At 46.2% G+C, this 18,068-nt stretch overlaps 1 long non-coding RNA gene across 3 annotated transcripts; it reads right to left on the bottom strand.

Moving 5' to 3' along the window:
- Positions 1 to 422: 422 nt before the first annotated feature.
- LOC123039907 (uncharacterized) lies at positions 423 to 3,344 on the bottom strand. 3 transcript variants are annotated; one of them, XR_006418013.1, is made up of 6 exons: positions 3,149 to 3,344; positions 2,765 to 2,994; positions 2,623 to 2,680; positions 2,166 to 2,228; positions 884 to 1,722; positions 423 to 752 (listed from the first exon to the last, which is right to left on the bottom strand). It is a non-coding gene; the product is annotated as an uncharacterized lncRNA (long non-coding RNA). The 3 variants fall into 3 exon arrangements; XR_006418014.1 differs by having other exon boundaries at positions 423 to 1,376; positions 1,618 to 1,722; XR_006418012.1 differs by having other exon boundaries at positions 423 to 1,722.
- Between the last annotated feature and the right edge of the window lie 14,724 nt (positions 3,345 to 18,068).

Here is an 18,068-nt window from a genome sequence, read left to right as displayed (position 1 = left end):
TTGTCTCGGTGATGTATCTCTTCCCTATTGGTCTTCAGGGTATTGTGATTTTTCATATATACACAAGTTGATTACGGGTCTCCGGGGGTATTATAATTTTGCATATATGATATATATGTTGATTTGTTTCAACATGACAGCGGAAGAGATCATATTGTGTATGCGCAGTCTGGTCGAGTTAAATCCCTCATATAGTACTTCTAAAGTAAATTACAAATTGAGGCCTGATGACCAGGATTGCTATAATGTTCTCTTTGAATTTGAAAGCATGAAGAGACATAGAAATAATAGTGTGTTTATGCTATTCATGCAATCTTTTCAAGTTAGTTTTCAATGATTTTTAAGAAAAAAATACTAAATATATCTAAATTGCAAGAACAATTGTTATTTAGTTGTCTATCTGGACTTGAGGCATGAACACATAGTATAAAAAAATAGCAGAGAATGAAGGAAGTACATATATCAATTTCTACAATTGAATATCAATTTACATCTCAAATATTAGTTGATCAACATTTCACATTTGTTAGAAAATCAGAGAAGATCATAGACAATTGTACAACATGCATTCATCAATTCTCTAGTGCTGCCCAAAAAGAATTGATTAGCTGGACCTAATCCGACCATGACACATTTGCAGACGACTGCCAATGCCAGACTCACCATCTCCTTCATATTTTCCGTCCTTTCTCCTGTTATTGGTTCCATCGCCTAATCCGCGCAGCTGGCCGTGCATATGTGTTCTCCTCAACCTGCTTTCGACACAACACTTGTAAACTAACACCCGGCAAATACAACTATATCTGTCGGCATTGCACTATCTTCCTCATACCAGGCAAATACAACACTAATTTATCGAGTACAGAAGGAACACGATACTTACCGAACACTGCAAATATATGCCTTGTTGAAGCATCTACCAGTTGCATGGCTTCATCAAATTTTGAACTTGCATGGTTCAACAAAATCAAATAGTGAACTCTCAGGAACATTAGTTCAGCGATGATGCTCTGTCATTGGGATCGGGACCTCACATCTTAATGGAAGGAAGCAGTTATTGATCAAGTCTAAAATCTGAGTGAGACTTAGGCAGTCAAGCCTATTGCAGAACCATGTCTGATAGAAAAACACTAATAACATCTAACTAACATAGAGTGACTTGAACCATATATGTCTGCAAATGCAACTCACATATTACTACACAAGAAAACAAATCAAGTTGTTGCTGCTTCTTCACATAAACGATCATAAATAAGATGAGAAGGCAGACACAACAAGCAGGAAGGACCTTCCAGTACAACTGTGATTCTTTCAACAGTGACGGTAGTAGCTGTGTCCCTGGGGAGGCACCTGCAGTCGACCATATTGTACTTCTTCTATGTACAAGAGAAGATACTTGTGTGAAGTTTGGAACTGCCAACTTAAAAAATGAAGAAGGAACTTTGAGATCTTTGAGACCTTTGCCTCTTTCAAGTAACAACATGTGGTTCTTTTCTTTGATAATAAATCAGAGGAGACAAGGAAATAAAAATATAGTAGCACTTCTGTTGCATGTTTTGTACCATATCAATATGAAATGCATGAGATGTGACGAAGATGCAAGATGATAAGACTCACCTGCTCATTATGGCCAAGGCTATTCAGTATTCCATCCGTTAACACTGAACGCACTTGAACAATCCATAGGAATCCATGTCTCATGTATCATGCAGTCGAAAGAACCTGGAAAGTGGAACTGATTATGAACCAAACTAATTTATAAGAAAGATGCTACAAAAGATCAATCTGCTGTCTATTGAATAGTGATTCCTTTCTCTGTGATCCTTGCAACAACAAAAATGTTGACTTTACTCTCATCATAGTATAGCTTGGTGAGAAGCTACTTCGCCAACCATCATGAAAAACTAAAACCATCGGGGTCTGATGAAATCTTGTGTGATAATATATAAGACAGTAGCTGGATAGCTTGATAAATCAAGAGGTCAAGTTAAGGTTTTGCGCCAGAGAACAAAATAAAATTTGCTGTGGCAGAATCAATAGCACAGAAGCAATAAGGAAAAAAATACAAGTAATATATACATTAATAAAGTATGTCATGCAAAATGCAGTAACCAATTACATCCCATGCAATTATACCAGATGAAAGTAGGATATCAAAAAAATACCTGACCAAATGAAGCTCACACAGCTATTTGCCACCAATTTATCAAACAATAGTGTACATGAACCTGCAATACTTACATACAGTATATCAGTGGTGCTACTTTTTTTTAGATCAACAGTGCAACATTTAATTAGTTGACGTGTGAAGCATAAACAAATTACAGATGACACTAACTACAACCAGAGGCCCAGACAGTTTACTATATTCTTACTTCCACGGATACTCCAGTTGGAGTGGTTGTCGACATGAAACTGTATTGCCATGTCCGCCAACATATTCTTTCATAAAGTATCAAGAAAAACTGAAAATTAGTGTATTGCAAGTGCCACTTTCAATGTTCAGGTTCAGTTCATCATACAATTATGGAATATTAACTCTGAAATAAAATATGACCGTGCAACACTTCTTTTCCTCTCGGATGTAAATACGAAGACCGAAATCCGGAATTTCCAAGTTACCTGCACTTGTCATTCTCGCAGAACCCGAACGACCACTTCTTCTCTCCTCGCCATAAACCTTCACACAATACATCAGAAAATAAGAATTGGACATCTGAATAAAAAGGGCCAAGCAAGCAGGCAGAAGTGCATAGTGATCTACCATGGTAGAGCTCGTGTTGACTGGTGGCCCGTCATCTCCGACGTGCTAGAGCTGGGGACGACGCCATGGACGACACCATCTGCTATTTCCCTCGTGAAGGAAGAGCACGAAGATGTTGACAACAGTGACCGCCCCGTCAGACTATGAAGGGCACAATCTTCGTGGAGAAGAACTGCGACGTTTAGAGGAGGCGGGGCCAGGGTCTTCCGTCGGTGCATGGGTCACGGGAACTGAACGATGACGGACCGGAGATGAGTGGAGGCTGGAAAGAAGGCCAAATCGGGGAGGAAGAAGGCCAAATCGGGAAGGATTCAGCGCCTCCCGCCTCAGATCATGCAGAATATGAGAGAGGGGAGAGGGCCTTGCTAGCAGAATCCGCCTCACCTCTAATCTGGCCGGTCGTTGGTAGGCCTCTCTTGCTCGACGGCTGGGCTCCCCACGCGAATCTTGTGCCGATGGTGCCGTGGCCGCTGTGCATCGGAGGTGGCGGTGGCACGCCGCCGTTGCTTCATCTCCTCGGCCGTACGTCTGCCACTAGCGAAGCTCGAGGTTGGAAGGGTGCGGTAGATGGGACGGTAGGGAGAGGAGGCGAGGCAGAGACCGTCAGGAAGGAGAAGAGCCCTTTTATAGGCATATACGGCGGCCAACCGGTGGCACCACACTCGTCTCGAGTCTTCACGAGAGGAGACCCGATAAAATATCTGAAAGACCGCCGCTTAAGGTAACGTGAGACAATCGACAAGAAGAGAAGATCCTGGAAACGAAGCCCACCAGAAAAGCCCAGAAGGCAACGTGTCCATCGATGGAATGGCAGTCAACCACACAAGGGCACCGGACGTGGCAACCACACCCAGAACCAAACGTGCTAAAATAACCCCACCAAGCAAAAAATAAAATCAATCCACTCTAGGAAACCACCATGCACACGTGTCGCTCAAACAAGGGCAGTAAAAAAATTTCCAAAAAAACCAGGTAAATCGAACACTTACGGACCTAGTCTTCTTAGTATGCGCAAGCTCGGCGACAAGGGCAGTGGGCCCGCCAGAGGCAGCAACGTTGAGCGTGAAGCTACGACTATTCCAAGTTGGCGCTCGACTTCGTTGACCCACCCGGTCCTTTAATGCCTCGAGGAGCTGGTCGCACACAGTGTCGATGAGAGAATCTACAAACCTGATGGGCAAATGCGATCCCTCGAACGCCCATGGTTGCACTCGAACGCGTCCGCCGGCATTGATCGGGCATATGCCGCATATTTTGTCTTCCACACTCGCGTCCCTCATATTTGAAACCTTCTAATCCTGCGATTCATGCAACGCTAGGTAACACATGATCAAAGCGCAGTTCATCGGATCAGCCGGACAAAAAGAACATAATTCATCGAAGTTCAACGGCGGACAGTGCAAATCGATACTACAAACAGAACGGGGAAGGGCGGAGGAAATCACCATTTCCTCGCCGGCCCCTTCCCCTTCCAGTTGTCGGTGCGGCTGTGCCCCTCCTCCGTGTAGGCGTCGGCATGCGGAGGCGCATCGTCGTGGGAGCTAGAGGTGGAGCCGTCCGCCAGATCCGAGTCGGAGCTGCAGCTAATGCCCGAGAGCTAGCGGAGTAGGCCATACTGCTCCTTCGCACGGTGGGCCGCCTTTGCCTTCGCCGCCGCCTCCTTGCTTGCCTCGCGCTCCGAAAACTCGATGACGAGTCAGAGCGCCTTGGCATTCTTGCGGTGGAGGCGCCGCACACCGTCTCCGCCGTCGTGAGACAGCAGCGGTGGACTGACGCGAGGAGCGCTGCCTCAGAATCGACCGGCGCACTCACGCGAGGATGGGGCGTGAACATCGACTCGCACGCCACTGCCCTCTCCCTCGCCAGCTGCCACTCACGCCGGGCTGCTCATGCCTCGAACTAGGGTGTCTTAGTGCGTGCCGGCCCCAGCGCAGGCACGAGGAACCAAAGATGGTCGGGTACCACCTCCTCCGGCGAGAGGGTGGTGGTGGTGGGTGGCGTACCTGGAGGAGCGGAGTGGCTGGAGGTGCGCGCCAGGCAGGAAGGGCCGGCGACATCGTCGACGCTGCGTCGACGAGCACCGGGCGCAGACGAAGTGGATCTGCCGCTGCCGGATCCGCCTTGGTCGACCATTGAACGCCTCAATGCGATGCGTAAGGCAACCTCCTCCACATCGCCGGGCTCCGCTTCGCGCAGCAGGCTAGGCGAGTCGTTGTCGGAGCCGGAATCCCCACCGGAGGCAACGCTGCTTCGATCGCCGGCCATCGGATGTGTTCGGAGGGCATCGGAAGTGGAGTGGACGGAGAGGGGAGTGAAGTGGAGTTGGGATTCACTGCGGTCTAGGATTTTCAGGATGGGGATATTTGTGGGGCAGGCGTGGGCTAAACTGGGCCAAGCCGACGGGCCCCGATGCCCCTGGACTGCCCCATACCCATCCCATTTTTTTGCTAGATATGATGGGTGCCGCTCAGTCTGGCCGTTTGATGCCCGTTTGAGGCGTCCGGATGGATCGATTTATTGTGGCCTGTTAGTGACCGGCAATCCTCCCTGGCATTTGAGACGGGTTTAGGGGCTGTAGACGCTCTAAAGCAGCTGACCGGCTGCTGCGTGCGAGCTATGCCACGAATCAGTGGGCAACTATTCAAAGTCTGCAGCGTGTCTGCGTCCATGCCAGCTACAAATGTTGAAAGTCAAGTAGAGCGTGCGTTCATACTTGAATTGACCTCCATAAACCATTATTCCGGACGATCCATTGGTGTGTGCTGACAGTTGAGACATCAATTCAAATTTGTGCGTGTGCGTCCAATCCATACCGCCTAAAATTCAAGCATCTCTACAAAACCATTATATATAGACCAAGAAGCGGCAGGGTGCATGACCATACAAGAGAAGAGAGTGGTCGTTGTGCAAAAGACTGTTTTGCCATATCATGGCTTCGAGTGGGAGGTTCCAGTACATGAAGATGGTCCTTCTCCTTGTTATACTGGAGCTCATTCTGGGAATCTCTGCAGGTTACGGCCGCGGAGTCCCCATCTACAGCAAATGTACGTGCTCCAGACATTCCATCATAATATCTAACCAGTTAAGGGTTTTTTTAATCGACAACTATATATGATAGACAGACCATCCTTACTGTTTTAATCGATGAAACAATTTAATTGGGCTTAGTAACACATAAACCTCAAAAGTTTCATTGGGTCCGTATTAATCTAAGTTCTCACTCATTATTGTAATGTTAATCATATTGATTTGTGGGATATGAAACCGGAAGGCTCGTCATGATATAGCCTGAGGAGGATTTCAATTAAATACCTCACCCCCTATTTTCTGTTCAATCACAAAACAATGCACAAAAAGATATGGTTAGTTAGATGAGATTGATTAAAATTAATAAAATCGATGATGTACCATGCATCTATGCCCCTTTTTTTGTTATATAATTGTTTTCTCTCTGGACTCATTGTGTACTTCGTTCTACAAATGCTTGTTCTACTTGAAGCGCTAGATAGAAATTCTGTTTATCATGTTGACAGTAAGGTGTTACCAGTTATTCCCATAATTGTCAATACCAGTTTGCATGTGATTAATCGTTTTGCAGATTATACCGGAGGCGATCCTAATGGGCCGGGTCATTATTGCTGCCGTTAAATCAGCATTGTACTGTATGTCTATCATTCCTCCCCGTTGAAAGAAGATCTAGTGTGGAAGAAGGTCTGACTGAAGTTCGTCGTTTTGTACTCCCTTCGTCAGAAAATAACTGTTGGTAAAACAGATGTATCTAGACATATTTCAGTGTTAGATACACCCATTTGAGCGATGGTTATTTTGGGACGGAGGAAGTTTTAGCTCGCCGCTTATGTTCGAGTCCGGTATAGTTCTGTTTCAGGTGTAAACAGGTCCTGGTTGCATCGTGTTAGGCATGTTACCGTGTGGTTTTGGGTGTCAAGTCCATCTGTCCAAGTGATGTAAAAGCCTTTTTGGCCTATATAAACAAAGAGAAAACCAATGAAAAGACCAGGTTGCACACTCGTGCTTTTGTTGTATCCGGCCGTTTAATAAAGGATATCCTGTTACTCATATGGATGCTACAGAGCGCTTGTGAGCCTTTTGAAATCCAATCTTCGATTGAACTCGTACCATACTACATACTCCCTCCGCATCATATTAATTCACGCTGAAATGGATGTACCTAAATATATTTCAGTGCTAGATACATGCATTTCAGCGCTAATTAAAATGGGACGAAGGGAGTACTACAGATCAAAATCACCAACAAATCATATTGAGCCATCAGTTTCAAACATTAATTTTGTTTACTTCCAAACCTAGCACAAAAATCAAAATCCGCTTTCACCATTGTCAAACTAGATCACAGATAGGCATATTCCGACGAATAGCAATCGAAGAATCGAGGAGAGAATATGCGTGGATGCTGTTAGAACAATGAGCATGGCCCATGTATATTTCTGAAATTCCTACATTAAATCTCAAAGGCCCATAAATAAATGGCAAGAGGTGGTTTTAAAGTTTAGGCCACACCACTAGTGAAGGAGGCGCCGGACTTCTTTATCTAGTGGGTTCTCCCCACTACATTATCTGGTGAGTATGAGGAGAGAAAGAGAACACCATACGTACACACTCACCTCTCCTGGTCTGTCCGGGCACGGCCTCAGGCATGCCCAATGCGATGTCCGCGTGAATGTTCCGCCGAAATATGATCCGTGGCCTTGCAGGAGTGCGGCTTCCTTTGTAGTTTTGTTTTTTAATGTCGTGGCTGATAAGTTGATTATTTTCTTGTCCAATAAGTTTATCACTTGAAAACCAAGTCGGTTTGATATCGTGATCACGACACAATACCACCTTGGTCCTACGATATACAGGATTTACCGCCCACGGCCAACGACACACCAAAACAAGTTAGGGTTTTGCCTCCTTTCGCTACTTTCAGTGCAATTGTAGTTACTCCATCCCGAACATCGGCATGCACCAGCGAGCAGGAGAGCAGGTCTCCACAACCTCTCGCTCTTGATCATGCACTGAGAGATGGCGAATTAGGTTTCTAGGAAGCGTTCTGTGCCATTGCTCAAGTTTGTCACCATGGTTTGTCTTCCATCCAAATCAAACGGCGTCATGTGTACTTCCATGTCCAACGTTGTCTGCTTCAACCGGGTTTCAACAACGTCAACAACCTCGTCATCAACATCACACCTGCAGTAGCTATGGCTACAAACAAACAATACATGCGTAATGATCAGTTCATGTCTCTAATTATGCTTGTTGTTACATGTCTAATACTGTTGTACATGTTTTTGTGTTCGTCTAGTATGCTAGAATGTTGCATGCTAGTAATACTTTTAATCATGACTAGCACATATGCCCGTGCGTTGCAGCGGGAGAGATATTTTTTTGCGAGAAGCAACAGGAAAGAGAATTGATGTGTCATCCAAAAAAAGGGTCTCCACAATGGTAGGCGACAGAGTAAGGAGTTATGATCTTCTCGTTGGACATGTTTGACACGCGAAATCTTGATAGTAGTGGGATTGGGCGGCATGGTGGCGAGCACCTAACTCATGCTTTTTTTTTACTCCGGGTCTGACTCCATCTCGGGGTTGTGCCTGCCTTCAGTACATAGTTTCTTCGACCACGGTATCCTACGACGGCGTAGCCGGGAGGATTATGAATTGCAACGCATAAATCCCATTTCATTATCATAATCATGCAAGAATGTCCCTTCTTTTTGAGGGTTTCTTCTCTTTGATTATTTTAGTGCTAGTGCCCATATTCTTGCTCTAATTAAAGTTAAACAACATATTCTCTTTTATTGGCACGTGCACAGAATTTCTTTTATTTATAGTCAACAAGCATAGAACGAACGTGCACCGCTAACCAATGGTCAGCGCGAATATTTACAAAAATAATATAGTGTTAGATTAGAATTTTTTTAACATTAAAAAAAATACGAATTCACGAATATTTTTAACATGAAAATTTTATAAAAACACAACTATTTTTGAAACTTTGATTTTTTTAGAAGGGGACCATTCAAAAAAATGTTAGAAAATATTTACTTAGATGCAAATATAATTTTGTATTTGTGAATATTTCACTAAAACAAGAATATTTTAAAATATGAAAAAATTCATAAAATTTAATGCCTATGAAAATCTCGAAGAATTTATGAAAAATCTAACATTTTTATAAAAATGAGAATATTTTTTGAATGTTGAGAAAATTTCGTAACGGGGTTTTTCTAAAAGTTTCGAACATTTTTTGAAACAGGAGTTATTCTTGGAGTTCTAAGCTTTTTGAATATTTGAAATTTTTTTGAAATTGTGAATATTTCTGCAAATTTTTACTTTACAGAAAAACTAGAAAAAAGAAGGAAAAAATAAAAAGTAGATAAAGGAGAAAGATAAAGGAACTGAAAAAGAAAAAAAGAAATAGAATAAAGAACAATGGGAAACGGGCTGGCCCAGTGTTAGACGCACTGTGGGAAACTTCAACTATTTACCCCTCGATGCGACAAATAAGGTCGTTTGAACTGCGGAACAATATAAGTGGGCTGGCTTCGGTGGGCTGGAGTGCGCGTGGCCCAATTATGAAATTCTGTATAAAACTTTTTTCTTTTCTAGCGGATAAACGCACAAAAAATTAGTACCACCTCGGATAGAATTATTTTTTCGACGGTGAACGGATGAAAAAATTGAAGAAACGCACCTTGCTTTATTAGTACTAGCACATATGCCCGTGCTTCGCTACGGAGGAAACATGATTGCTATGAACCAGGCGATAATGTAATGAATTAAACACATGATTAAAAGCAAACACAATGTCTATAAACAAGAGCATTTATTATTCCAAATCATAATATTTATCCTTCACGAACACTCTCGATGAAGAATTATAGCGTGTGGCAGCCCTAGGATCGGCTGGCATCCGTTTCATGTCCGTGAACTGCACGGATCATGGTGCGTGCGGTCAACAACAATAATATAATGATTGGCGATGTCTAGGAGGTTGGCAGAATCTAGATGAGTAGATGGATGCGAGCAATTGGAAAAATCTCTCACCGATAATGTTGTAGGCTTTGGTTAGTGTAGATTAAATGGTGAAATTCGTCCTTCACAATGCATTGAACTGCTCATAAAATATTCGTGCTATTTATTTTCTTATTCATCCTAAAAAAAGCTAATAGTTGTAAACATATATGTATGAGCGCTTGCGTCTGTACTGTGTTAAAAAAAATCTATCAGTGCGTGTATGGATCAGAAAAATAAAACATTCATAAACTCCTTAATCATGCTTGAGTCACAAATGCAACCACGAATGCTTACCCAATTCAATGGCTAAAGAACATGCCAGTGGCACATCTGGAAGCTTTTCTGCATAAATGGACGAACAAATACCATCAAGTGTGCAAACAAACCCGACGCAAGAAGCATAATCAGCAATGGGCTCATCAGAGTTAAAAAAATAATCAATGGGCTCATCAGCCATGGGACACTCCTGTTGCTCCTCGACAATGGGAGGCTCTTGTACAAATTGTATCCTCGATCATGTGTGCTTAGCAGCTTAGGGATTGGCCAGTTAATGGTCACCTTCCGCTGGAGCGGCCGCTACTACCTCGCCTCAGGCGGCATCTTCATTTCCTTTTTTTCCGGGACAGCTTCTTGATATGTGGAAAACTCAAAGAAGTATATAAATTGGATGAATTATATGCAAGGGGGCAATGTGGGACTATTTAAGAGTATTGACCTTCATCTTTGATCATAACGTTGCCCAGGTCAATTGGCAGCTTTGTCCTGTATCGGCCAGGTGGTCATGAGTTCGATTCTTCATAGCTGCTCTTAATTTTTTGCCTCCGCTTGGCTCATCAGGAAAGGTGGACGTGATTTGTTGGGCCACTGGCCACAGTAGATGGGCCTGTCTCAGAAATAGGAAAAAACCGGCCCAGGAACCCAGCAACGGACAAAAAATTTAGATCAAGGAGCGTTTAGTACCACCTCGTACGTGAGCAAAATAGAACGTACGGTCCAGCAAAAATTAACGGAAAAAACTAATCGCGGGACGAAACCAAAAATATCACCTTGCTTTAATAGTAGGTATATATATATATATATATATATATATATATATATATATATATAGATGGGTATGGGTATGGGTATTTATACTTTCGAATTTATCAGGAAATTGCCTAATTCTCCAACAAACCATACTCTAATTGTAGCCAATTTACTGTCTTAACTATAGCTGAATTCGCTGACGCACCGAAACTGGTTAAATTTTCCAGGGTGTCTTTCAAGTGGTGGCATGTGAAGTCCACGCTCTGGCTTAGTGCTCTAAAAATATTCCACGTTATTATTGGTATGCCAGAGGGGATATCTGATGAAGATTTGAGAAAGTTCAAGGAAGCCAATATTATCTTTATGGTATGCGTTTTGAGTGTTCTTACTGCCGTCTGTGTGATGTGTACATACATATACAAGATAAGAAGACTCTGTGAGATGCACTAAATGCCAAATCCAGTGCAATAGATGCAGTCCGTGAACATGGAGAGCTTCTTTACCCTGGTATATTCTTGTCCGGTTTCTTTGCCACACACTTTTACTACTTCCTTCATTCCACAATGTAGTGAGCCCGCGTTTCCCAAGATCTAAGTTTGACCATACATTTAAACAATGAGACTGACTGCGGCGGGAGTATAAATTATACCACTGAATTCATAGTTTGACCACATATTTAACCAACGGGACCGACTGCGGGGAGAACAAAAACTATATCACACTGAATTCATATATATGAATTCAGTGGTATCATTTTTGCTCCTGCCGCTGTCAGGTTCGTTTTTTTTTTGCGGGGTATTTTTTTTCGTTAGTTAAATGTATGGTCCAACTTAGATCTCGAAAATGCGGGTGCACTACATTATGGTATGAATTTAGTGGTATCATTTTTGCTCTCGCCGCAGTCAGTTTCGTTAGTCAAATGCATGGTCCAATTTTGATTTCGAGAAACGCGGACACACTACATTATAGAATGGAGGAAGTACATTGTAAGTTTGTGCGTCTAATAGGCATGACTATACCAAGGAAGTGCTTGTTCTCATCATGAGGGAGCGCTGGCCATTGCATTTATTTATTTGTATAGTTTTACACATGCAAAACTTAATCTAGCTAGATGCTTGAATGGCCGCCGGCAGGAAACACACATGCACGTGAAACTTGAGTCTCGCCCGTCGATTAAATCTGTGTGTGGCCGGCGACCTCGCTCCCCCGCTGACGCCGGCTGCCGGGCGCGTGCCCCCCGGCCCGCCCCGTTCCCCTCCCCCTCTCCCCCCTCACCTCCCCTCCCCTCCCCTCCCGCGGCGCGCGGGGGGGGGGGGGGGTCACCTGTGGCCGCGGCCCTCGGCCCCGCCTCCCTCCCCTCGCCGTTGCCGGCGAGCTCCGTCGGGCAAAGTCCGGCGGGCGCGGCGGCGGCAGGGCCCTCCTTCCCCGTCCGCTTGTGGGCGCCGGCACAGGGCGGCTCCTTCGAGCGACGGTGCTGGACGCCCGCGGGATCCAGCGGCGCGGCGTCGGTCTCGCGGGGCGGCGGGGTGGCTTACTGTGGCGGCGCTCCGGCGACCCTCGGTCTGTGCGCGGCGGGGCGGCTGCGGTGCTCCCGTCTCGGGAGGTGGCGCGCGACTGGTCTCGTGTCGGATCCGTTCGGATTTGGCGTTGGGGGCCGGCCGGTGGCGCCTGGCTCCGGTGGTGCGTGCCCGACGGCTCCGGCGCTTGGAGCTCGCCGGGCGACGCGGGTAGGGCAGCGGCCGGGCGTGGCTGCTGCTCCGGCCGTGGGCGGTGGCATGGGTAGGTCTCGGTGGCCTACCGGTGTTGTGGAGGCTTAACGGTGATTCGATGGATCTGTCCGCGGCAACGGCCGGCTTCTCCGGCGTCGGTTTGTCTGCGTTCGGGCCGTCTCGTCCTTCACCCCATCTCCTCGTCGCCCGGGCGCTACTCCCATCAAAGGGCTGGTCCTCTCCCAGCTGCGATCCACCGCTCGTCTCGCGCCCGATGCCGCAGGACAGAGCTCGTCTCGCGCACGATGCAGCAGGACCGAGCTCGTCTCGCGCACGATGCAGCAGGACCGAGCTCGTCTCGCGCACGATGCAGCAGGACCGAGCTCGTCTCGCGCACGATGCATAAGGACCGAGCTCGTCTCGCGCACGTTGCAGCAGGACTGACCTCATCCCCCTCTCGTTGCTGCAGGACCGAGCTCATCTCGCGCTTGGGGTAGCAGGATGGGTCGGTGGATGCAAGTTCTGGCCGACCTATTGGGTCTCGATGCTGGGGGTTGCCCAGGGGCGCGAAAGGTGGGACCTTTCCGCTCGTCTCTTTTGTTGGGGTGCGGCGGGTCACGGGTGAGGTGCTGTCGAGGTCTTGGATGCTAGGGCGGCGGCCCTGGTGGTGGTGGTGGCGCGGTTCTCTTGGACAAAGCCCGTGCCTTGGTGCTGCCCTCTCATCATGGCCGTGTGGGCGGCGTGGTTGCCGGGGTGTGGCGTTCGGTGGCGGTAAATGTTGGCCGAGGTGAAAACCTGCTCTTTTTTCGGACGGACCGGCGACGGCGAAGATCGTTCCTTTCTTGAAGGCGTCGTCGCGGCTATCATTGCCCGTCATGCGGCTCCGCGAGAAACTCTGATCCTTGGATCGGGCGGTGGCAGCGCTCCGGCGTCGTATCCTTCCTGAAGGCGCCGCCTTGGAGCGCATGGTTCGTCATATGTAGCTTCATTTCTTCGGGGCGGTAGTGCTAGGAGTAGTGTTGCTGTGCTCAGCGCCTTCGTATCCTGTCCTGGGTGTGTGCATGTGTTGCGGTGGCGTGGCGTGTGGTTGTACTGGATGCTTGTGGTTTTGTGCTTTATATATAAAGCGGGGGCGAAAGCCTTTTTCGGTATTAAATCTGTGTGTCATAGCATGTATGTCTTGCGCATACCTTGGCAAGCTGATTTATTTGAGGCCCACACGCATGTGAAATTTAGTCTTAGGCTGTGTTTGGTTGAGCTGCAGATTCTAAAAAAGTTGATATGAAAATGTTGTTTGGTTAAACAACGGTGAAACTGTAGATTTGGTTGTGAAATGTCTGAAATGCCCCTGTTGCATAATAAGTGAATGTGTTTGTAAGAAAATTCACCACAAAGCAATGATCTATACATTTTTACGTAATTGTAAGCTTAATTCAATGGTATGAAGTGCATACCCAATGTTTTTCAAAAAATAATTAGTCTATATGTTCAATTATACGTAATATGCCATCTATGGTAGTTTCTCTTTGTATAAAACACACAAAAAATTGAGCTGCATTATGGGATTTGCTACATCAAGACCAAAAGCTTAGTGATCTCTTTACTATTCGCCGTGGCCCCACCCTCCCTCCCCGCATCGCTCCCGTGAGGCGACCGGAGGGGTGGGGGGGGGGGGGTGGGGGGTGTTGGGCCCTAGTGGCTAGCCTCGGCCCTAATTCCTTCCTTCCCTTCCTCGCTCGCCGCCGCCGAGGGCCAAGCTGATGGCCTAATCCCGTCACCGCCGCTAGTGGCGGGGCTCCTTTACTCCGCGCTCGTGGGTGGTTGGCACGGGTCAACGGTTTTCGGTGGTGCATCGCGCTGGTGAGGGGCGCGGTGGCGTAACGACGGGCTCTGGCGGCGGGGTCATGGGATCCTGGTGGCGGCGCGTGTTGGAAATATGCCGTAGAGATAATAATAAAATGGTTATTATTACGTTTTTCCTTAATCATGATAAAGGCTTATTATTCTAGTAGGGCGTTTCGGTGCCAAGGCTCATCTGCTCCTGGTTAGAAAACAATTCGTACAAAATTACAAAAAATTAAAAAAATTCCAAAAAATATTTGTGCCGTAGATAATTTGATGCGTGAGGTCCTCTCCAAATTTCAAGTCATTTGAACATCTGAGTAGCCCTCAGCAAAAAGATAAATCGGGACAAAACAGTACATGAACAGTAAACATTTTTATATACCCCCAATTTATCTTTTTTGCTGAGAGCTCCTCAGATGTCCAAATAATTTGAAAATTGGAGCAGATCTCACACATCAAATTGTCTACCGCACAAAAAAATGGATTTTTTTTGAATTTTTCTAGTATTTGTTTTGATTTTTTTGTCAGCGCGGGTGTATAGATGGATTTTCGTTATTATTCATGCTATAATTGTATTGATAGAAAAATTAAATACATGTGTGAATACACAAGCAAAAACCAAGTCCCTAGTAAGCCTCTACTAGACTAGCTCATTGATCAAAAGATGGTTAAGATTTCCTGACCATAGACATGAGTAGTCATTTGATAACGGGATCACATCATTACGATAATGATGTGATGGACAAGACCCATCTGTTAGCTTAGCATATGATCGTTCAGTTTTTGCTACTGCTTTCTTACACTAGTAGAAAAACGGCCTAATGTGAAGCACATTAGTACCGGTTTGTAACAAAATCGGTACTAATGTGTCCATTTGTGCCGGTTCGAACGGCAAGGCGGCCGGAGCTAATTCGTACCGGTTCATTGCGAACCTTTAGTACCGGTTCGTGGCACGAACCGGTACTAAAGAGGATGTGGCACGCCCTAGTCCGGCTGGGGCCCCACCAGCGTCTTTAGTACCGGTTCGCACCACAAACTGGTACTAGTGGTTTGCAGTTGCAGCTATTTTTTAGTCCCACCTCGCTCGGCTAATAGGGTTTTTACCACCTTAAATATGTTACTTTTCAAACTATCAGAAGCACTTGGTCTTCATTGAACTCTGTGTGTAGAATTTATGACCGCAATATGATTCTTCACCGGTTTCTAAACCGTTGAGTCAGTTTTCATCAGTTTTCATCTGCTTCTTCTCCTCTGTCCCGTCGCCTGCCGCCCCCATCGCCACCCCTCGTCGCCGCCCCGTCCCCGTCGTCGCCGCCCTGGCCGTCGTCCGTGCCCCGTCCCTGGCTGTCCCCGTCGTTGTCGCCGCCCCGTCCCCATTCGTCCCATCGTCCTGTCCCGACCGCCCCGTCCCCGGCCGTCCCCATCGTCGTCGCCGCCCCGTCGCCGGTCGTCCCCGTTGTCGTCGCCGCCCCTTCCCAGTCGTCCCGTTGTCCCCGCCCCATCCCCGTCGCCGGTGAGCCCCCGGCCGCCATGCATGTCCACACACACAAACACACATTGTTAATTAGTTGTAAAATTGTTAGTATTTTTTTTATGTTTTTTAGTTATAGAAATGTTAGAAATTTTTCTGTTTTTTAGTTAGAAATATTAGAAATGTTATAGAAATGTTCGTTATATAGAAATGTTAGAAATGTTAGAAATGTTAGTTCTAGCTAGATGAATTAGATTAATGTCAAATTGCTGGCCGATGATCGATTTTTTTTAGTTTCTTATAATTTTAGTTATAGAAAAATTTAGAATCTGCATATAGAATTTTAGTTATCACAATCCAATCATTTTAAAAATGTTACTTTTTGCGGCTATATAGTATTTGTTGTCGATGATGCCCGACCTGCATCCTCGCCGTCGATCCGTTCGGGGCGATGTCCCGCTTCACAAGACCCATGTCCGGGACTGGGCTCTGCCGGGCTGGCGCTGGGAGGTGCTACCTTCAGGGGCGCGCCGCTTGGTGAGGAACCCGGCCCCGGGTCCCGTCGTCGACCCTGATCTCCTTTGGTGGCATTCGCGTGGGCCACATTCGGTTTAGAGGGAGCCGGCCTCACCGGAGGTGGTGCGTCGCCGTGTCAGGGAGGAGGATGAGCACGTCCGTTGCTACATGGCTGCTCTGGACGTCAGGTTCTCCAATACCTGGCAGGTTCTTTGGGCAGATGACTGGAGTATGATCCTGTGATGGTTCCTTCTCTTTGGGCGTTCACCGCCCGCCCCTTAGGAACCGCGAGTGGCCTAGATTCTTCTGTAGTATTCGATCTTTATTAATTACCTAGCCAGTGATGTATTCGATATATAATATTCGAGACGATGTATTCGAGATTATATATTATTTGAGACGTTGTATTCGAGATTATATATTATTCGAGACGATGCATATTATGTACTATGATTCAGTTTTTCCTTATTGATTGCATCCATGCATTGTAATTTGAATACTAAATTGTTTTATATTTCTTCTGGATTAGTTAGATAAAAGCTATGGCGGACAATACCGGCAGAGAGGGAGAAGAGGCCCTGTTCGAGATCATACGCATCCCTCGCAGGCCAGATGATCTGAATGAAGCAGATGACGACTCCCAATATCTGAACAATGCCGGGGAGGGTGATGATAAGATATTCGATCTTGACGACCGAATGGATGAAGTCATGAACTATGATTATGATTATGATGACGCAGACAATGTTGATTTCGAAATAACAAAGACCGGTGAGGTATATTTATAATAAGGAGGCATCTGGTGATCATCACATGTTTTTTTTTGATTTGAAGATATATTAACGAATCGATCTTTCTTCTTTCAGCTCTCCGGACCGAGCAAATATGCTTCTACAGACAGCAGGACAAAGCGAGGCCTGGGCAAAAAGTTGAAGGAGGGTGTAAAGTACAACATCGATTCCATCAAAGATAATGGCGAACCCCTCATGGCTAAGAGCATTGCGAACAAGTTCGTGCGTCAGTGCGGAGTTCTTGTGAAGGACCAACTCCCGATCTCCATTCAAGAATGGGAAGAGCCAAAAAATAAACGTCCAGATGTTACTTGGGTCGACGATAGAGCAAAAAAAACGCTTTGGGAATCTCTCATGGAACATTTCACCCTACCAGACCATTTCACTGATGCAGATGTGCAGAAAGTCAAGGATGCTGCTCTCAGGAAGATGGCAATTGCATTCAACACCCACAAGAAAACTGTATGGGCCGACTACATAGAAGGAGAAAAGAAGACTCCCGAATTCAAAGGAACACTGGAGAAGCAAAGAGAACAGTGGCCCGCTTTCGTGAAATTCAAGGAATCCGAATTCGCTAAGGAACGGTCAAGAAAAAACAAGGCCAATGCCGCAAAAAGACGCAGTTCCATAGGCTGGGGCCAGGTGGCTACGTGGTGGCAATGCCTAAGTGGGATAAGTCTGAGGAAGAGATGCTGGATGCAGGGGTCACTCTAGTTACTAGGAGCTGGCGCCCCAGGTGCAGAACTTGGTTCTATGCGCATGGGGGGTGTTGGACCCGAAGACAGGCCTGGTTTCCAAGAAGGCAAGTCTAAAAGGAGCCGAAGAGAAGTTACTTCAAGCAATAGAAGATGTTCGAACGGGGGTGTTCACGACCAACAGAGAGAACGACGAGCTTACGCGCGCCTT

Source organism: Triticum aestivum, chromosome 2B (assembly GCF_018294505.1).
Source record: "Triticum aestivum cultivar Chinese Spring chromosome 2B, IWGSC CS RefSeq v2.1, whole genome shotgun sequence".
Classification (NCBI taxonomy): domain Eukaryota; kingdom Viridiplantae; phylum Streptophyta; class Magnoliopsida; order Poales; family Poaceae; genus Triticum; species Triticum aestivum.
Note: the sequence above shows the minus strand (reverse complement) of the source record. Positions and strands in the feature narration are given on the sequence as shown.